This window comes from Pelophylax lessonae (genome assembly GCF_965119305.1).
Source record: "Pelophylax lessonae genome assembly, chromosome: 2".
Taxonomy (NCBI): domain Eukaryota; kingdom Metazoa; phylum Chordata; class Amphibia; order Anura; family Ranidae; genus Pelophylax; species Pelophylax lessonae.
Genome location: NC_138769.1, coordinates 228,697,983 through 228,720,497, shown reverse-complemented (window position 1 = coordinate 228,720,497; position 22,515 = coordinate 228,697,983). Strand labels below are relative to the sequence as shown.

Sequence of the window (22,515 nt, the reverse complement as noted above, 5' to 3'; positions counted from 1 at the left end):
CAATTAGCCATTTTCCCTCCCCGGTGTCATGTGAATTGTTAGTGTTGCAAGGTCTCAGGTGTGAATGGGGAGCAGGTGTGTTAAATTTGGTGTTATCGCTCTCACTCTCTCATACTGGTCACTGGAAGTTTAACATGGCACCTCATGGCAAAGAACTCTCTGAGGATCTGAAAAAAAGAATTGTTGCTCTACATAAAAAAAGGCCTAGGCTAAAGGAAGATTGCCAAGACCCTGAAACTGAGCTGCAGCATGGTGGCCAAGACCATACAGCGGTTTAACAGGACAGGTTCCACTCAGAACAGGCCTTGCCACAGTCAACCAAAGAAATAAAAGAAATAAACACAGGGTGACTTACATAAAGAGGGGTCTAGGGAGCTGAGAGAGGAATTTCTCAACCTCTCTAAGGTAAGCTGGGTTCCACGGGCCCCCCAACCGAAGTGACTCCCGTTACACATTCCATTCTGCTCCCATTCAGCAGAGGATCTGCTCAGGGGTGCTCTGCTTAATGGACCCAATGCGGCTCACTTAAATGAACCCCTACTGTGATAAAGCACTGTGGGACACAAACAACTGCTTTAAAAAAATAATAATAATATTTTCCATTTTTTCTAATAGGAAGCACCGGAACAAGGACCTGCATGGCAAAATCACCAGATTTTATTTGAAAGCTACAGATTTTAAAAATATTGAAAATTGATTACAAAATTGGATTGGATGAAGGGTCGCAAATGTGTAGGTCATCTGTGATAATGATACCAGCTTGACACTGATGTCATCTAATAAATGGAAGGTCTTTCAACTGGCGGTAAATAACTGGCCACCACTCTCAAACACCAGTCTAGTCCTAACAGGTCTAGGATGTTCTGAACCACAGATACCCCAGGAGTTGGAGAAGAGACTATAAGGATGTTGAATGGTAAATAGGCTGCTTTTACCATGGTAAGGGCCCATAGTATAACAACCTTCTAGTCATAGGTATACCAGCCATGGCAGGATACCAGCCACATGCCAGGTGTGCCATGCTGGAATCTCTGGGATGGATAGAATGTATGCTGTTTTTTATACCAAACAGAAAAAGTCCCACAAACAAACGTTCACCAGCAGGTAGAATATTTTTGGCAGAAGACTTGCAAAGACTCTTTGCAAAATATATTGAAATTTAATAATCTAGTAAATTAATCAATATGTTTGTCTTCTTATAAGTCATATTTCCTGTTGGCAGAATTTAAATAGTGTCTATCACCACTATGCAATCTGCCTGCTAATATGTCTTAATAGACACTTTCCTCCTCCTTCATGTGCTAGACAAACTCTGTAAAATCCTTGATATATACATCTAGAATTTACTATCAGCGATCCTTGGGTGCTTTTGTAAGCTACAATGTGGAGCCGTAATATTGGATATTTTCTGGCAACGTCCCTAATTACAAAGGGAACGGATGTATTAAAGTTGTTCAAAATCCCATCACTCATCACTGCCTTGTATAGAGTTTAGATGTTTAGTCCCAGTTAACTTTTAGGCATGTTACATGCATTGATGCATTGTGGTGCACAAAGGTAGCAGCACTGCAAAATGTATTGCAGCAAACATTTTGTGACATTTCTCATTTTTGGTGCATCTGAAGAACATCGTTTTCAATGAAGTGCCTTAATGCATTGCATGTTAATATGTGACTTAAAAAGTAACTCCACTTTTGTGAGGAAAAAAAAAAATAGCAAACAAAGAAAATATAATATAGCGTATACAATTGCAACACATTTTATTTAAATATTATTAAAAATGACATTTCCTTTTCAATCTGCAGCAGCTGTAATTTTCTTAAAATGCCATGCAATATGGCTACCTGGAGGTGTTCTGTACACAGAATGTATACTGACCACACCCCAGACACATAATTTTCTGCTTGTGTGATTGGCTCACAATATTTCCCAGAACTCTGCCTAAGCTACAAGTCAGATTTCTGGCATCCCTTGCAACAAAAATGCCATTTTTGGTGATATACTCCCAATAGGAACATGTCTAAAGGAATGAAGGCCCAGCAGATTTCCTCATTGGTGCTCTGAAGGTGCACAGCTGATAGATAATTATAAAACCCCTCCCATTAGATTCATTTTACCACATGCACACAGAGGAACAAACAGGGATTTCTTTAGAATAACAAAAGGTAGGAATCTGCAACAAAGGTTATTATAATCCCTGCAATGCACATAGATCACCCTCTTGAGGAGAATGTTTTTTTCTCAACAAAAGTGGAGTTATGCTTTAAAGTGGAACTTCGCCCAAAAGGGACATTCCGCTCTTCCTCCTCCTTCCCCCTACTCCTTCAATTCTTTTTGCTTCTCCACTTTCAATCGGTTTGCCGCGGCTATCCAAGCAGAAGTTCGGTCCTCCTCCTTCGTCCACATCCATGTAATACATATTTGCACTTTCAAGTGTGGGTTTTAATGTCCATATATGCACATATGCCTCAATGGGAAAAGGGAGCTTACTGCGCACTCCCAGTACAGAGCAATGATTGGGAAATAATGGGACTGGCTCCTGATCATGTGAACACGTGACAGCCAGTCACAGTGCAAATTCTGGATGAACCCTCTGCACACTGCTATACACCCTTTCGAGCAAACTATGCAATTAAAAACAGGAATTTTTAGTTCACACATAATGCAATACATGTTTAGGCTGGCCAACTGCTTCAAAGTAACCCCTCTTATGGCCAGTCCTACACTACTCTGCCACTGCAAATGCTAAAGTGGACACAATGCCAACATGAAGCAAACAGACACAAGGTGGGGGAGAGCTACTAGGTTTAGGTCTGGTCACTGACCTGCATTGCAACAGAAATAAGATATACCTGTGCTCAAATCCCAATAGCTTGGACTTGTATTTATACTACCAGGCGCTAAAGGGGTGTGATCTCATGTTTTTTGACTATATTACCAATGTTTAGGACCAGGGTGGTGCTGTGGACATAGCCTATCTTGATTTCAGCAAGGAATTTGATACAGTTCCACATAATGATCTAATACAAAAGTTGTACAAGCTAGGTCTTAACCTTTGGGTGGTTCAGTGGATATGCAGTGGGCTAAAAGATAGATACCAGAGTGTGGTTGTAAACAGTGGCGGCTGGTGAAGTTTTAAGATGGGGGGGCGCTAGACCCCGCCCTTCAATTTTGACCCCTCCCATTTCGTCCCCTGTATTTTGCTTGCGAGAACCAATTCTCCCAATATATCACATATTAAGGGGTCTATCAGTACTAGTATATCCCATAATAGGGAACAGGGGCCCTATTATGGGATATACTGTGAGAGACATCCTATTATGGGATAAATAGACTGAGAGTGGCACAAACCCCACAGTACATGCCCCCTTCAATATAGTGACCTGTATAAATGCCCCCTTTCAATGTAGTGACCAGAATACATGTCCCCAATGCAGTGACCAGTATACATGTCCCCAATGCAGAGCTATGCGTGCGTGCCTCCAATGCAGTGACCACCAGTGTACATGTCCCCAATGCAGAGCTATGCGTGCGTGCCTCCAGTGCAGTGACCACCAGTATACATGTCCCCAATGCAGAGCTATGCTTGCGTGCCTCCAGTGCAGTGACCACCAGTGTACATGTCCCCAATGCAGAGCTATGCGTGCATGCCTCCAGTGCAGTGACCACCAGTGTACATGTCCCCAATGCAGAGCTATGCGTGCGTGCCTCCAGTGCAGTGACCACCAGTATACATGTCCCCAATGCAGAGCTATGCGTGTGTGCCTCCAGTGCAGCCAGTGACCACCAGTATACATGTCCCCAATGCAGAGCTATGCGTGCGTGCCTCCAGTGCAGTGACCACCAGTATACATGTCCCCAATGCAGAGCTATGCGTGCGTGCCTCCAGTGCAGCCAGTGACCACCAGTATACATGTCCCCAATGCAGAGCTATGCGTGCGTGCCTCCAGTGCAGCCAGTGACCACCAGTATACATGTCCCCAATGCAGAGCTATGCGTGCGTGCCTCCAGTGCAGCCAGTGACCACCAGTATACATGTCCCCAATGCAGAGCTATGCGTGCGTGCCTCCAGTGCAGCCAGTGACCACCAGTATACATGTCCCCAATGCAGAGCTATGATTATATATATATCAATCCATGGATGGATGTATCATCCATCCATCCATGATGGTATATATATAAGGATATCTGTGCACACTCTGGTCTGGGCCCGGCCTGGGTAACTTGATAAATCTTGCACCGTGACATGCCTGTACCTACCTGTTCTGGCCTGGCCTGGGTCCATCCAACCATCCATGATGGATGGATTGACCCAGCCCATGGCAGAAAAGGTAGGTACAGGCATGGATGGCATTGGTGATGGCAAATTAACATTTAGTGATTTAGTGAGAAACCATGACTTAGATTTAGTGATAGGTCATGAGGAGAAGACTGCAGGAGAGGAGGACTGACACAGGAGAGGACTGCGACTGAGGAGTCACTTACCGGTGGTGACTGACTGGACTGACTGTTCGTGTTCCACTCACTGCACTGGTGTGGTGTCTCTTCCAGATGACCTCCGCTCTGAGACGCTGCGCGGCCTGGTGACTGCCTGGTCTGGATGGATCCGATTCCGGTCCGGTCTCCTCTCCTCTCCTCTCTGCTCTGCAGTGCCGGTGCCGCCATCACTCCCGCCATGACCGTCCGTCCACCGTCCAGTGTCCACTCCAGTCGGTGCGTGACTGACGCACGCAACGTCAGCGGGGTCAGCATGGGGCCGTGGGTTGTCCTGGATGATGATTGGTCCAGGCTGCAGACTGGACCAATCACAGCCAGGATATCAGGAAAGTGGGGGTGCCCTAGCGCAATGACTTGCGTCCAGGTTACGCCCCCAGAAGGCAGCCAATCGGCGCCTCTTCTGGGTCGTAAACCCCCCCCCCCTAGCCACCACATAGGCACATAGGCCGACGAACACGATTTTTCTTTTCAAAACTTTATTTGTTCTTTTTGTAATTTTTTTTGCACGGGCCGACACTGGTTGTAAATGGGGTTCACTCAGAACAGAGGCCAGTCACAGTGGTGTATCACAAGGCTCTGTACTGGGTCCTGGGTCTATTTAATCTATATGAAAGTGATATAACAAAGGGTTGTTGGGCAAGGTATGTCTTTTTGTTGATGACACAAATGTGGGTAATAGTGCTGATATCCCTGGAGGTGTCTGTATCATGGAACATGATTTGGCATTGCTGGAAGATTGGTCAAAGCAGTGGAGACTGCTGTTCAATGTTTCTAAATGTAAAATAGTGCATCTAGGGAAAAAGAATCCCCAGAGAGAGTACAACATTGGGGATACAATCTTGGACAGCACTACAGAAGAAAAAGTTTTGGGGGTACTTATTCCAGATGATTTCAAAATGAGCAAAGAATGTCACCAGGCAGTGAAAAAAGCGAATAGAATTCTAGGATGCATCACTAGAGGGATCACCAGCAGGAGGAAGGAGGTCCTGATTCCCCTATAAAGATCTTTAATTAGACCTCATTTAGAATACTGTCTCCAGTTCTGGAGACCTCACTTACAGAAAGATAGAGTATTGATAAAATAGAATGAGTCCAGAGATGGGTAGCAAAAATGGTGAAAGCTCCGGGGGTTAAAACATAAGAGAGACTTCATGAACATAATATGTACAGTCTGGAGGAAAGAAGAGAAAGGGGAAACATGATTGAAACCTTTAAATACATCATGGGGTGAATAAGATTCAGGAGGGAAGTATTTTCAATATGAAACCAAAATCAAGAATACGGAGACATGACCTCAAACTAACTGGGGGAAGTTCAAAACGAATCTTAGAAAGCATTATTTTACTGAAAGGGTAGTTGATGTTTGGAATAAACTACCAGCAGAGGTAGTGAGACAGTAAATGGCTTCAAACACGCTTGGGACAAATATAAAGAGATGTACATACAGACAATAAATGTACTTTTGGGATTTGAGCACAGGTTTATCTTGAGCCAGTCACAGTGGTCACATGACTAGGCCAACCTGCCCACCCTCGGAGCATATAAACAAAGTGAAAGGAATGCCAGGGGGGTGGGGGGGGTGGGAAGGGGTTTCATGTGCCAGAACCTCTCATTCACAACAACTATCAAATGCCTATCAGATATAACAACATAAGGAAACAAAGTAGTTCGTTGAACTGGTCGACATTTGAGCTTTATATAAAATTATTACATCTTAGGGCTCATTGCAATGCGAGTGTTGCAACGAGCTACAACGTACGTGCACATTGTCCTAATGTTATATATAAGTGATCTTCACATCTCTGAGCTGTTTTAACATACATAGTAACATAGTAACATAGTTAGTGAGGTTGAAAAAAGACATCAGTCCATCCAGTTCAACCTATGATGTGTGTGTGCGTTTGCTTTTAACCGTACATTGTATACCCCTGTATGTTGTGGTCTCTAAGGTGCCCATCTAATCATTTTTTGAAGCTATCAATGCTCCCTGCTGTTACGACTGCTTGTGGAAGAGAATCCCACATCCTTACCGTTCTTACAGTGAAGAACCCCTTACGCACTTTAAGGTTAAACCGCCTTTCCTCTAGTTTTAGTGAGTGGCCACGTGTCTTATTGTATCTCCTTTCTCTGAATAGTTTGTTCCTTATGCTAGGGTCGCCAGTACAGTATTTGTACATTGATATCATATCCCCCCTCAATCGTCTCTTCTCCAGAGAGAATAGGTTCAGTGCTTGTAGTCTTTCCTCATAGCTGATGTCCTCCATTCCCCTAATTATTTTTGTTGCCCTTCTCTGGACTCTTTCCAGTTCCAGCACATCCTTCCTGAGGACCAGTGCCCAGAACTGGACAGCATACTCCAGATGCGGCCGGACCAGAGTCTTGTAGAGCGGGAGAATAATCTCTTTACTTCTGGAGTGAATCCCCTTTTTTATACATCCCAGTATTCTGTTGGCTTTGCTTGCAGCGGCTTGGCATTGCATGCCACTGCCAAGCCTGTTGTCTACCAGTACCCCCAAGTCCTTTTCCATCTTAGACTCTCCCAGAGATTCCCCCCCTAGTGAGTAGCTTGCTTTCTGGTTTCTGGCCCCCAAGTGCATTACTTTACATTTTTCAACATTAAACCTCATCTGCCATGTAGTTGCCCACCCCGTTATTTTGTTCAGGTCCACTTGTAAGGTTTCTACATCCTGCATAGAAGATATTGGCAAGCCTAGTTTAGTATCATCTGCAAATACTGAGATTGTACTCGATATCCCCTCCTCTAGATCATTTATGAATAAATTAAACAGGATTGGTCCCAGGACAGAACCCTGGGGGACCCCACTTTCCACACCCGCCCAATCTGAGTACTCCCCTTTAATCATCACCCTCTGGACTCTCCCCTGGAGCCAGTCCTCTATCCAGGTACTCACCTTATGGTCCATACCCACCTTCCTTAGTTTGTACAGTAAGCGTTTGTGGGGAACGGTGGCAAAGGCCTTTGCAAAGTCCAGATACACCACATCCACAGGCTTACCTTTATCTAGGTGGCAGCTCACTTCATCGTAGAAGGTTAATAGATTGGTTTGGCAAGAACGATTTTTCATGAATCCATGCTGATTACTACTAATAATACAGTTTTCATTACTAAAGTCTTGTATATGGTCCCTTAACATCCCCTCCAAAATCTTGCAGACTACAGATGTTAGGCTGACCGGCCTATACTTACCCGGGATACATCTCGGCCCCTTTTTAAATATTGGTACCACGCTGGCTTTTTTCCAATCAGCTGGCACCATACCCGTCTGTAAACTATCCTTAAAGATCAAGAATAATGGTCTGGCAATAACCTGGCTGAGCTCTTTCCGAACCCTCGGGTGCAAGCCATCCGGTCCTGGGGATTTATTTATGTTAAATTTCTCTAGTTTAGTTCTAAGTCTATCTTTTGTTAGCCATGGCGGTATTTCCTGAGGTGTGTTGTTTAGTTCGGCCTTAAAAGCTAGGTTCGTGTAGCCCCCCGATTCTTTTGTGAAGACTGAAGAGAAGAAATTATTTAACACTTCCGCCTTTTCTCTGTCCTCAGTGGCCATATTTCCTTTGTTGTCTTTTATGGGGCCAATGTGTTCTGGCCTTGCTTTCTTACTGTTTATATACTTAAAGAATTTCTTGGGGTTCTTTTTACTCTCCTCCGCTATATGTCTCTCGTGTTCTATTTTAGCCGCCCTGATTATATCTTTACATATCTTATTGCACTCTTTGTAATGCTTAAATGCTGCCAATGACCCCGCCCTCAGTCTTGTATTTTTTGAAGGCCTTTTCTTTAGCATTAATATGCATTTTTAAGTTGGAGTTTAGCCACCCAGGGTTTAGTTTTGCTCTTTTAAATTTATTTCCCTTTGGAATGCATTGGTCAATCCCTTTGTTAAGTATGCTCTTGAAGCACTCCCTTTTTTCCTCCGTGTTCTTTGTTCCCAAGGTTCTATCCCATTTGATATTTTCTAGCTGCGAGCGCAGTTTAGGGAAATTGGCTCTTTTGAAATTCAGTGTCCTTATATTACCCTTGTGTTTCCTATTACTGTAATTAATACTGAAACGAATTGACCTATGGTCACTGTTTCCTAAGTTGTCCCGTATTTCTATATCCGTGAGCAGGTCTGTATTGTTGGTAATCAGTAGGTCAAGTACCGCATTGTTTCTTGTCGGTGCATTCACCATCTGACCCATGAAATTGTCCTGCAAAACATTTAGGAACTGCCTAGCCTTGGCTGAGTGTGCGGTTCCTTCTGCCCAGTCTATATCTGGATAGTTAAAGTCCCCCATTATAATGGCATCTCCCATCCTTGCTGCCAATCCTATCTGTAACATGAGGTCCGCCTCCCCCTCCTCCCTCTGGTTGGGGGGCCTATAGCATATGCCCAATATTACCTTCCCCACCGTGCCTTCCCTTTGAAGCTATACCCATAGGGATTCTGCCTCATCCATAGCTCCATTATTAATATCGTCCCTCATATTTACCTGTATCCTGTTCTTAATATACAGACATATCCCTCCCCCTTTTTTACCTTCGCTATCCCTGCGATAAAGGGAATACCCCTGAATGGTCGCCATCAAGTCATGAGAGCTGTCAAACCAAGTCTCATTTATCCCCACAAAATCTAAGTCCTCCTCAAACATCAGTAGCTCCAGCTCCCCTATCTTGTTGGCCAGGCTTCTGGCATTGGTATACAAACCTCTTAATTTTGATCGGTTACATATATCCTCATTTGATGTTTTTAGGCTGCTCTCTTGATTTTTCCCCATACCCACCCTGGGTTTAGGAGCTCCGAACACCCTACCGCTAATGCCCCCATTTCTGCCCTCTGAAACTTGCTTTCCACTGGCTAATTCTACATCTGTACCCTCCCCCCCCCGTCACCTAGTTTAAAAGCCCCTCTAACTTTGTGGCCATCCTCTCACCCAGTACGGCTGCACCCTCCCCATTTAGGTGCAATCCGTCCCTACCAAAGAGCCGATGGCTGACTGAGAAGTCGGCCCAGTTCTCCAGGAACCCGAAACCCTCCTTACTACACCAGCTCCTCAGCCACTTGTTAACTTCCCTAATCTCCCGCTGCCTCTCTGGTGTGGCTCGAGGTACAGGTAGTATTTCGGAAAATACTACCTTGGAGGTCCTACTCCTCAACTTAGCTCCTAAGTCCCTGAAATCGTTTAGGACTCTCCATCTTCCTCTGCCTATGTCATTGGTACCCACGTGTACCATGACAGCTGGGTCTTCCCCAGCCCCACCCAATAATCTGTCCACCCGATCCGTGATGTGCCAAACCCGAGCGCCCGGCAAACAACAGACTGTTCGGCGCACACGGTCTTTGTCACAGATTACACTGTCTTTCCTTCTCATAATTGAGTCCCCTACCACCAGCACCTGTCTTTCCTTTCCCTTTCTCCCGGCCTCACTGGAGGATTTCTTCCCCTGGCAGCTAGGGGCGTCGCTCTGCTCCAGCAATGCTGGTCCCTGACTGGTTTCCCCAACACCACGCAACGGAGCGTATCTATTGGGGTGCCCCAGCCCAGGATCAGCCTCCTTGCCTTGTCCCTTTCTACCCCTCCTAACTGTCAACCCTCTACTCTGCTCTGATGCCTGCACCTCCAATACTCCGCCCACCTCTGTGCAGACCCCTGCCTGCACCTGACTGGTACGATCCTGGCTCTCCTCCGGTATGGACATTCGTCTCAGTGTTGCCAGCTGCTTCCCTAGATTGAGGACCTGAGCTTCCAGGGAAGCAACTTGCTTACATTTTGCGCATTTGTATTCGCCCTCGATCACATGTCCGAGGAACGCATACATATTACAAGATGTACACCGAGTCGCATCTCCACACCCGCCGGGCATTGTACCTACTAATCTAATCTAATGGGGATTCAGTAATTTAAGTCTATCCTATGTGGCTATTTCCTGGCTTCCTAACTCTACCTTCTCACCCTCTGGTACTCCGCTACCCTCACTTGACACTCAGTTGCACAACACTCACAATGCGAGTGTTGCAACGAGCTACAACGTACGTGCACATTGTCCTAATGTTATATATAAGTGATCTTCACATCTCTGAGCTGTTTTGCAGCATGAATATTACCCGTCAGGCTTTTTTCCCATTCTACAGTATTGTGAGGTTCATAGACGTCTATGGCAAAACGCATTGTTTACCTCTGGGCCTACCCCCTAAGTAACAATATATAATCCACTTTGTTTTTTCACAGTTTACTTCACGGTTGGGGTGTTTTGTGTAGCTTTTTTTTTCCTTGGGGGAGGGGGTTGCTTTAGAATAGGGGGCTCCAAACTTTTTACTGTCCTTCAGCCTTTGAGGGGGCCAGACTGTGGCCAGTGAGAGTAGAAATGCCCTGGTGTCAATGGGAGTAAACAATGCCCCATCATTGGTGTCAGCGGGAGGAATAGTGGTCCATTGTTGGGATCATTGGTAGAAATAGTGCCCTCTTGTTGGTATCAGTGAAAGGTGTTATGCTCTGTAGTTAGTGTCAGTGGAAGGAAAAGTGCCTTGTTTCGGTGGGAGAAATAGTGCCAGATAAAAGCAAGCTAAGGGCCACATCCAGCCCTCGGGCCACAGTTTGGAGACCAGTACTTTAGCTGGAGAGATTGGGTGGTCTTTTAAATACAGTCAGGAGCGGAACGGAAAAGGTATTCATGCTTCGAAGATTGAGGCCTGTCCTATACCTTCTTTCCTTTTTTATGTAACAAGCCCAGGTTCACACTGAGGCCGTTTTGAAATTGTTCAGCTGAACTCTCACAATTTCAAGCCGGCATTTCAGTCCGACTTCAGGGGCCATTTCACAGACATCTGTGTGGGTTCCTGCACAGATGTCTATGGAAACTGCCCCCCCCCCCTCCAAATCGCCAAAAGCACTATAGAAACTACTATTGGGAATGAGTGTGGCGCCACAAAGTTGGACTGTGCCCTTGCCAGCAATCGCCTCCGATTTGACATGTCAAATCACAGGTCAAATTGGACATGGGCTAAAAGGCAGGAATTATATGTACTTTGTGGGGTACCGTATTTTCCGGCGTATAATACGACTTTTTACCCCAGGAAAATCTTCTCAAAAGTCGGAGGTCGTCTTATACTCCGAGTATATTATTTTCAAGGTACCTTCAAGAGAGGAGATTGGAGCAATGCAGGGACTTTTTCTTCTATTTCGCGCGCATGTACATTATCGGCGCCGCATCGCATGTTCAGGAAATTCTGTCTGGCGGCGGAGTGATCTGACTGTCATGCACTCGGTATACTCGGTATAAAACTAATCCCGATGGCGGCGGGTAGCATGGCACTGGCAGCACACAGTGAGTAGGGACTAAATGGATATTGTAATGTCTAATGTCTTAAGTACCGCACTGTAGAATCCTCAAAGTGCCTTACGATGATTAGCATTAGGACACAGAGCACTAGCTGTTGCATTACTCTGTCACAGTGTGCTACATGGCTTTTGTGTGCTAACTTTGTTAATTTATAGCTGTACTAAATGATAGACTATAACACAGTTTAGCAATAACAAAATCGGTACCCAAAAGCTATGTGGCACACTGTGACAGAGCCATGCAGCACCTAGTATGCTGTTTGAATGGTTATCTCACTTTCTTACAGTACCTTGGAGACATACAAGAGATCTGAGAAAATGTTTTTCAATGGTGTTGCCTTGCTTCGGAAGGGGGGTAGTCTTATATGGCGAGTATATCCCAAAAGCAATATTTTAACTTGAAAAGTTAGGGGTCCTCTTATACGCCCAGTCGTCTTATACGCCCAGTCGTCTTATACGCCCAGTCGTCTTATACGCCGGCAAATACGGTACATGGAATCCCCTGGGATTTTTTAAAGCTTTTTTTTCTCTTATGTATACTTCAGGAACACTACCTTGTCTTTGAATGTTTTGTATTGTTACGTTTTTTCTTTTTTTCCTTTTGTTTTTAATAAGAATTTTTAACAAGAAAATGCATCACTTGTGCGTTTTGATGTGTTTTCATGTGTTGCCAGTCCTACAATGCACTTTAAACCAGGAACAACGTGCTTTAACACTTGCGTGGAATAACTCAGTAACTCATTACAACGCACATTTAGAATCGCAAATAAAATTCACAGGTGCATAGGTGTAAATAAATGGCCCCTAAAAAAACAAAAAAACAAATGCTAATGTGCAGGAAATAATTCACACAAATACTTTTTGACGTAATAATCTGCTTAGACGACTTCAAGCATTGTTTTTTAATGATGACATTTATATTTTTTACATTTATAAGGGATTATGCTATGAAAAACTATATGCAGCAGCTTTTTTATTAAATTTCTTCTGTTTATATGCTAAAAACTATGTATGCTTTTTTTTTTTTTTCTCAAGGGTATGGAGGAGGGGGTGGGGGGGGGGGTTGTTTATTGAGATGGTAAAGCTTTTTAAGCACTGTTTGAATATAATTGTTGAATTATGAAATAATCTGAATTGTTATCTATGCTTCTGAAACTAATAAAACATGAACATACAGAAAAAAAAAAAAACCTATGTATGCAAAGGTGCAAATATTTTCATAAATAACCTTTTTTGATCATCTTTAGTAAAAGAGTGTTGCAGAACATTCTCTGGTGTTTTATTTTCTGACACTGTAAATATCATAATGGCAAAGCTGCCCCATGTGGCCTTCCTCTTTACAAACAGAAACAGCTGGTACAGTGTGATCTGGTACAGCTGGTGTGCTGTGTGTGATCTGCTGTTTCCCTCTAGTGTTTGCTTTATAGTTCACTCAAACTTTTACATTACTATGTGACTGGAGTACCGAAGTATAAAGTTACTGCAAGGCACTTTTCACACTTTTGTGACCTAAAAGTCACGCAATTTTGCAGTGATTTTACCGCAATTTTTTTGTCGCGATTTTGACTGGACTTGAAGCAACGCCTATGTCTATGGACCTCAAAATGCATCAAAAACTGACCAAAGTAATGCAGAAACTGCTTTGAAGTTGTTGCAACTTGAAGTTGCACAGATATGAATGGTACTCATTGGAAATCATAGAGTACGACTTGTCATGCAATTTTGCAGTCCCAAGTCGCAGGACAAGTCGCACAAGTGTGCCTAAAATTATTTTTTATTTTTTTTACTTCTTTCCTTTTTTTTTTTTTAAAGTGCAACTTAAGACCTCTTTCTCAGAGACATTGAAGTTAAATGGTTGGGTCACGTTTTTACAACTTCCCGTCTGCCTATCGATTCACTCACAGCTGGTAAAACAGGGAGAGGATAGGGGTTTACACACGTCAGCTTTACGGCTCCTTTGAACTTGCACTTGCCACTTCATTTCTGCACTAGAGATTTTTTTTTGTACACATGTAAAAATCTGCCACTTTAACCACTTCAATACCGGGCACTTTTCCCCCTTCCCGCCCATACCAATTTATAGCTTTTAGCGCTGTTGCATTTTGAATGACAATTGCGCGGTCATGCAACACTGTACCTAAACCAAATTTATGTCATTTTTTCCCCCACAAATAGAGCTTTCTTTTGGTGGTATTTGATCACCACAAGGTTTTTTCTTTTTTCCTAAACAAATAAAAAAAAAAAAAAAAAGTTTTTTTTTGTTTATGTTATACAATTTTGTAAATAGATACGTTTTTTCCTGCACTGATGAGGCCGCACTGACAGGCACTGATGAGGAGGCACTGATGGGGTGACACTGATGGGGTGGCACTAATATGCGGCACTGATAGGCTGCACTGATATGCAGCACTGATGGGCACTGATAGGTCGCACTGATATGCAGCATTGGTGGGCACTGATAGGCGGCACTGCTGGGCACTGGTAGGCGGCATTGATGGGCACTGATAGGCGGCACTGATAGTCGGCACTGATGAGCACTGATAGGTGGCACTGATGGGCACTGATAGGCGGCACTGACCGGCACTGATTGGCACTGGTAGGTGGCACTGGTGGGCAATAATGGGCACTGGTATGTGGCACTGATAGATGGCAATGATGGGCACTGGTGGACAGGGCACTGGCGGGCAGCACTGATGGGGAGGGCACTGGCGGGCAGCACTGATGGGGAGGGCACTGGCGGGCTCCCTGAGCCCTGATTGCCGTCCCTTGTGGCCATGGTGGGCATCCCTGGGGTCATGGGTGGGCATCCCTGGTTCTAGTGGCACCCCCCCAAGGGTCTGCACTGGTAATCAATGCTCTGATTACCAGTGCAGACCCCCCCTCCTGTCAGGAGAGCCACAGATCGGCTCTCCTCTACTCGTGCCTGTCAGGCACAAACTGAGGAAAGCCAATCAATGGCACTTCCTATTTACTATGTGACTAGCTGTGATTGGACACAGCTGGTCACATAGTAAAGAGCCTACGTCATATGATGTCCGGTCAGGATAATGTAACCACCTTCCCGCCGTCGTTTGCCTATAGGGCGGGCAGGCAGGAAGTGGTTAAAGCGTAATTCCACTTTTGTTGAGAAAAAAACATTCCCCTCTGGGTGATCTATTTACATTGTAAGGATTATAACAAACTTTGTTGCAGATTCCTACTTTTTGTTATTCTGAAGAAATAATTGTTTGTTCCTTTGTGCCTCTGTGGGAAAGTGATTTTACCCACTTAAGGACCAAGCCCATTTCTGACATTTTGTTGTTTACAAGTTAAAATCAGTATTTTTTGCTAGAAAATTACTTAGAACCCCCAAACATTATATATATATTAGCAAAGACTCTGGAGAATAAAATGGTGTTCATTGCAATATTTTTTGTTACGTGATATTTGCGCAGCCGTCTTTCAAACGCATTTTTTTGGGAAAAAATACATTTCCCTGCATTTAAAAAAAAAAAACTAAAAACAGTAAAGTTTGCCCAATTCTTTTCTATAATGGGAAATATAATGTTATGCTGCGTAAATAGATACCCAAAATGTCATGCTTCAAAATTGCACAAGCTCGTGGAATGGCGACAAACATTGGTACTTAAAAATCTCCAGGTTACTAGTTTAGAGTTTTATTTTAACAGTTTTTTTTTTTTTTTTTTTACGCTGTCCCTAAAAAAATGTTTTTTGATCACTTTCCTTCCTATTAAAAGGAATGTAAACATTCTTTGTAACAGAAATAAGCAGGACAGGTCCTCTTTAATGTGAGATCTGGGGTCAAAAAGACCTCAGATCTCACATCTACACTAAAAAGCAAAAAAAAATAAAAAATCATTGATTTCACCATGAAAAAAAATGGGCCGTTTAAGGCCAATGGGAGGAAGTGATGTATGACGTTGCTCTTGTCCTGCACGGCTATAGAGTCGAGTGGAGGCCAGCTTGCCCTCACTCGACTTTCTGCCTAGGAGGAAAAAGGACTGGATCGTTTTTCCCCTTACCGATGGCTCCATTAAGTGGGGAAAACGACCGGGAAGCCCATAAAAGTGATCCCACAGCAACTCTGATGCTGGGACCACTTTTATGTAAAAGAGGACAACCCGGCCAGTAAAAAAAATATCGGGATTATGACAGCTATCTGCTGCCATAATCCCGGTACTCAATGTCAAAGTAGTGACGTAAAACTACGGCGGGCGGTCTGGAAGTGGTTAATAGGAAAGGTTCATAATTTTCAATCAGCTGCACACCTGCAGGGCAATTATTAGGAAGTCTGCTTAGCCTGCATCCCTTTAGACATGTTCCTATTGGGAGTATCTCACCAAAAGGCCCCTGCAAGTCCTACCTCATGATTTCCAATGAGTACCATTCATATCTGTGTGACTTCAAGTCACAGCAACTTTAAAGTAGTCCCTGCTTCAAGTCACGTCAAAGTCACACGGCAAAGTAGCAGCAAAGTCGCACGGAAAAGTCGCAGCAAAGTTCCGTCAAAGTCGTGCGACTTGTATCTTACTGTGGACTTCTGGGAAAATCAGTGAGCCAATCACCCAAGCAGGAAATTATGTTTCTGGGGTGTGGTCAGTATACATTCTGTGTACAGAACACCTCCAGGTAGCCATATTGCATTGCATTTTCAGAAAATTACAGCAGCTGCAGATTGAACAGGAAAGTTAATTTTTAATAACATTCAACAACAATATGACTTGTGTTCGCAATTGTATACGCTATAATATCTTTTCTTTATTTGCTATTTTATTTTACCACGAAAGTTCACACTTGTGCAATCACAGACACCGCATGTGATTCTCACCGCATTGTATAGCTGGAATCACATCGCATTCACACCAAAATGGTGCAGGGCCCTTTTTTTGGTCCGCACTGGAATCGTTTCACACCTATGCAACCCGATTCCTGCACCATTTGACAGTTGGCACTGCAATCTGGGAACTGATCGGTGGGTGTCATTAACTTTACATTGCCACCCCCCCCCCCCCCCCCCCGTGGTTCGCAGATGTCAGTGTGATCCAGTGTGCGATTTAGGTGCAATGCGGGAACCGACACTGAATTGCAGGATTTCCCGCATCACACCAGTGTGAACTGGGACTAAACTCCCAGTACATCATTTTTTTTTTCTGAAAGCGAAAGGACCTGTAGAATACAGTTTTTATGTCACACAATATTTGCACAACTGTTTCTTAACCACTTGCCGACCGCCGCAAGTACATATACTGCGGCGGTCAGCCCCCCCTGGGCAAAGTGATGTACCGGTACCGTACGCCACTCGCCCGCGAGCCAATAGCGAGTGAGCGCACGCCGCCGCTCCCGCCCCCGCTCGTTCACTGCCATCCCAGCGCGAGTGACAGGTGGCTCCGATGTTTGCCGGTCACTCGCGATCTCCCGTTGGAGAGGTAGAGAGGCAGGCGGCTGATGTAAACAAAGCCGCCTGTCATTCTCCCTGATGTAAGAACAGAGATCATACGATCCTGCTATGTAGGATCGTATGTCTCTGTGGTTACATCACTAGCCACACCCCTTTACAGTTAGAAGCATGCCCCTAGGGACACACTTAACCCCTGCATCACCGATAAAGTTAACCCCTTCCCTGCCAGTGTCATTTTTACAGTAACAGTGCATATGTATATATCAGTCTTGTGACCAGCCAAGCACTGGTAAAGCTGGTAGGAGGAGTTTTCATTCTACTCTGAATGTCCTATGGGGCTGCATTCCCCTGACCCTCTGTCTGGACAGTGCTGATTGGCCCTGTGCTAATCACATGCACCCTCTCATAAAAGAAAAAAAAAAAACGAAAAATTATCCAGCAATACACACCAAACTGAGCATGTGCAGAGTTCCCCAGAAGTTCTGTTCTATCAGGAGATGGATTGGGGACAGTAAAAGAAGGGGAGGATCAAAGAAGCCAGGATCAAACAGCTTTTTAACACAATGCAGAGGATTAACCTCTTAGGTTCCATAGTGAGTATAACAAGCATGCTTTACTGCATATACAGACTACTTTTACTGTTGAAGGTTTAGTAACACTTTAACTGTGAGCTGTGATGCTCGAATTATAGTAATTACTAGTAATGGCGGCGATCAGAGATTGTTTGCAGGAATGTGACATTGCAGCAGACAAATCGGACCACTAACTGACATTTTTGACACTTTTGGGGGGACCAGTGACATTACTACAGTAATCAGTGCTAAAAATATGCACTGTTACTATAATAATGACACTGGGAGGGAAGGGGTTAACCCAGGGGCGATGAAAGGGTTAAGTGTGAGCCTAGGGGGTGTTTCCTAACTGGGAGGGTGTGGGCTTGTGAAATCAATAGAGAGACCTGTGTTCCTAAATAGGAGGAACACAGGAGGAGCACTGCATTGATTCCTGTATGGCGGTCTGCTGTGTTTACATAGCAGACCGCCATTCTCTCTTCACAGGGAGCGATCGCGGGTGCCCGGTGGCGATTGCAGCCGCCAGCCCCATGGATCGGCTTTTTGCCACTGGCGATCTCCCCCAGGATCGATCCCGCAGACCGCCATACAGGTAATGCGATTCGCGGGAACCTGCCTACCTGCCACCGTATAACTGCGGCGGCTGGTCAGCAAGTGGTTATTTTTTGCTGTGGCTGCAAAGCAAACCATTGTACAGCTTTGAATAGTAGCATGTCCTTGTTTGGGTGGGTGGGTGGTGAAATTGGGTCTCAATTGCCTGTTTTTATTTTCCCTGCCCACATGCCTAAATAAGCACTAACAAATCCAATGCCTGTCTAAACTTAGCCTGGAAGTGACTTCAGATCTCTGTGCATCATTATTCCTTCAGCTATTAGATATATTAATATATATTGGACTACGGACCACGTTTATACACCACCGTCTATATATAGTATATATTCTAGAAGAAAACAAGTAAATGCACTACTGATCAGTCATTTTCTGCTTGTGAAAAGTATAGTGTCTACTAAAACAATCATGAAACACAGCAGATACTGCTGTGTATACCACAAGGAACCCAATTCATGCAGTAAGCACTTTGTATTGGAATTCAAAGATTAGAGCAAAACTTTTTTACACATTTTTATGTGTCGAAGATTGATTAGGTGGACTTCAAGATTAGGTTCAAGAAGGATACAGCTTATGAAATCTGTGTCGGAAAATTGCAATGCTGAAAAGATATCCATTTATCAAAGGATATGATCTTGACAGATAAGGTATTATGTCTGGCTGTTTAGAGAATAACAGTTTTGACTGTGACTGGAAGCTCTAATACATTACCTATATTATTTTTATTGATTTATAGAAAAAGGTCTCAGTTCTTGCAAAAAAAGCAGCCATTATAGTATAGTTTTTAAATATATGATACTAGCTAAAGCGTACCTATTCATAGAATTAGCCTAATATAGAAAGGCACATGACTGCAGCGGATACAAGTACTGAAGTGTGTATTGTTACAATAGCATGAGTGCATATAATTGATCAGTGAACAATGTGGTCCAGAATTCTAGACCATATTGGGTGAAGCTCAGTCTAAGAAGCCTCCCTAAAGGCTTTCAAGTAGACAGCTTTTGTGTTTAGGCCTATGGACACCGAGTACCCCTGACAGTCTGAACCCTGGCATTGCATCTCACTTTCAGCCAGTGCCCCTACCACTGTACCCCTGGTTCGGAAAATCCTTGTCTCTCAGCACTCCTTTTACTGAAATCCAACATTCCAGATACTACTGGCTGGTTGGTAGGTTTGAGCTTGGAAATCTCTTTGTATTTGTTGGACTTTCGTTGCTCTTCCAGTGCTCCTTGCTACAAAGACCAGTTAGAGTTGGGGGCAGTGGCCACTACTGGCTGGTTGGTAAGTTTGAACTTGGAAATCTCTTTGTATTTGTTGGACTTACGTCACTCTTCCAGTGCTGCTTGCTACAAAGGCCAGTTATAGTTGGGGGCAGTGGACACTACTGGCTGGTTGGTAAGTTTGAACTTGGAAATCTCTTTGTATTTGTTGGACTTTCGTTGCTCTTCCAGTGCTCCTTGCTACAAAGACCAGTTAGAGTTGGGGGCAGTGGCCACTACTGGCTGGTTGGTAAGTTTGAACTTGGAAATCTCTTTGTATTTGCTTGACATATGTCGCTCTTCCAGTGCTCCTTGCTACAAAGACCAGTTATAGTTGGGGGCAGTGGCCACTACTGGCTGGCTGGTAAGTTTGAGCTTGGAAATCTCTTTGTATTTGTTTGACATACGTTGCTTTTCCAGTGCTCCTTGCTACAAAGACCAGTTATAGTTGGGGGCAGTGGCCACTTTTTTGTATTTTGAATATTTTGGTCAGGCAACGCACTGACACCCTTGCTGCCATAGTGCTATGTGCTGGGTGTTCAGTGTGCCCCTGTACCCTTAAGGAAGGGTGGGCTCCTTCCAGGCTCACCTTTTCTCTACCTACCCATTATAAATGCATGTGCTTCCATTGTGGAGACTCACAGAAGTTAGGGACTGCAGAAAACAGGATGCCTTGGTGGGGCCTGCTGCCTATGCATGTATTTGCAAATGTGTGCAACTAAACCCCTGTTCTTAAAGCAGAGTTCTGGCCTCGGAAACGTTTTTTCAATAAAAATACCCCCTGGACAGTCAGGGCTAGTACATTTCATAATGGATAGCCTCTGAACTGTCCCAGGTCGCACTTAATTTTAAAAGAAATACTTACCTTGAAAATTTCTTGTCCAGCGCTGCCATCTCAGGTGTGGGCAGCTGAAGTCAGGGCATCCTCTTCAGTGTCCTCTTCTGTGTCCTCTTCGTCCCAGAATGCCCTGCACCGGCCCCGCTCGTCACTTCCGGGGCAGGCGTGTCATCCCTGCACAGCTTCTGGGCATTCCCAGAAGCTGTTTAGCAGGGAATGATGCGCCTGCGCCATAACTGACAAGCAGGGCTGGTGCAGGCGCATAGACTCCTGGGAGCGATGACGTTCAGCTCCGAGGAATCAACGCAAGTAGGAAGTGACGGCGCGGGCATTAGCCGCAGAGGGAGGAAGTAGAACGAAGGTAAGTATACTTTCTTCAAAAACAAGGTAAGTAAAGTTAAAAAAAAATCGGGACAGTGTTTATCTTCCTTGTCCTGTTTTGTTTTTTCTCATTATATACTTTATGTCTGGTTTTACCTGCTTGGTGAATGAGGTGAAGCTCTGCTTATTTCTATTATCCAATCACTTGCAAGTAATTTGTTTTTAATTTTTCTTGCACATAATTGAGTGTTCAGACACACATTGAGTGTTCAATGCACATTCACAAAGTTTTAGGGAAAATTCCCTTGTAATTTCCCTTATTTTCCTTTAGCAAATCAACCCCTAAATGTCTAAGAGAAGAAAAGGCATTTTGGGAGGTAACCATTACCAGATTCTAGGTCAGGGATCCTCAAACTACGGCATTGTAAAACTCTGACATTCATGGACATGACTAGGCATGATGAGAATTGTAGTTCCTGAACAACTGGAGGGCCATCGTTTGAAGACCCCTGCTCTAGGTGTACCATCACAGTCAGCTAATGATAAATTTGCATCTGGAGTCTATAATAATTTGGAATCTTTGGGATATGAGGGTAAGCAGAAGGACTTGACGTAGGGATAATCGAATGGTTCGGGTCGACCATCGGTTCGACCCGAACATTGGCTGTTCAAAATTCGGCCGAATTCCGAACTTTTTGCGGTAAAAGTTCAGAATTCGGCCACCAGAAGCCCAGGTCCTGTCCCATTGCCCAAAATGCAATGGGACAGGAACTGGGCTTTAAAAGCCTGTGATTGGCCCAGAAACATCAGTAAAAGCAGATTGGAGTGACTAGGGGGTCCAGAGGCCAATCAGGAGTGAATACGCCCCCATATGCCCCCCAATATATAACATAGCCCCGCCAAATCTCTAGCACTGTATTACAGAGGCTGTGGAATAGAGTGGAAGCATTTCTGCTGTTCCAGTGTCATTTTGCAATTATTAGTGTGAGGAAAGGGATATGCAGTGTAGTTAGGGTACTATATACCACTATAGTTAGATTCAATAATCTAGTTTCTGTAGGGAAAGTGTTAAGTGTCAGGGTGACCGTAGTGTAGGGTGACAGAACTCTTCCATGTCAGGGTGACCGCCAGAAAAAAAAGATAATTTTTCTTAGAATTTCAGTATCGCAGTGATGGGGCTCTGCTCCTTTCACACCTGGGCGTTTTTGTTGCAGGCGTTTATTTGGCATTTTTTGGGCGTCTTTGGAGGCAGGCATGACATATGAACTTCAATATAGGGGTATATATACACATATACACATACACACATATAGGTGTGAAAGGAGCGGAACCCCATCCCTGCGCTACTGAAATAATTTCAGTAGCGCAGGGATGGGGTTCCGCTCCTTTCACACCTATATGTGTGTATGTGTATATGTGTATATATATATATGTGTGTGTGTATATATACCCCTACACAGAAGTTCAGATGTTATGCCTGCCTCCAAAGATGCCCAAAAAATGCCCAATAAACGCCTGAAACAAAAACGCCCAGGTGTGAAAGGAGTGGAACCCCATCCCTGCGCTACTAAAAATTCTAAGTAAGATTATCTTTTTTTCTGGTTCTGGACATGCTACAGAGCTGAAACTTCACAGGTACACTTTTTAGACCCCCCAGACACTAAATCCAAAGAAATCTCT

The 22,515-nt window shown here is 44.2% G+C and overlaps 1 protein-coding gene across 2 annotated transcripts in view; it reads right to left on the bottom strand.

The window, feature by feature from the left end:
• SYT6 (synaptotagmin 6) overlaps positions 1–22,515 on the bottom strand; it is a 690,138-nt gene that overhangs the window by 641,698 nt on the left and 25,925 nt on the right. The gene's annotated exons all lie outside the window — the stretch shown is intronic.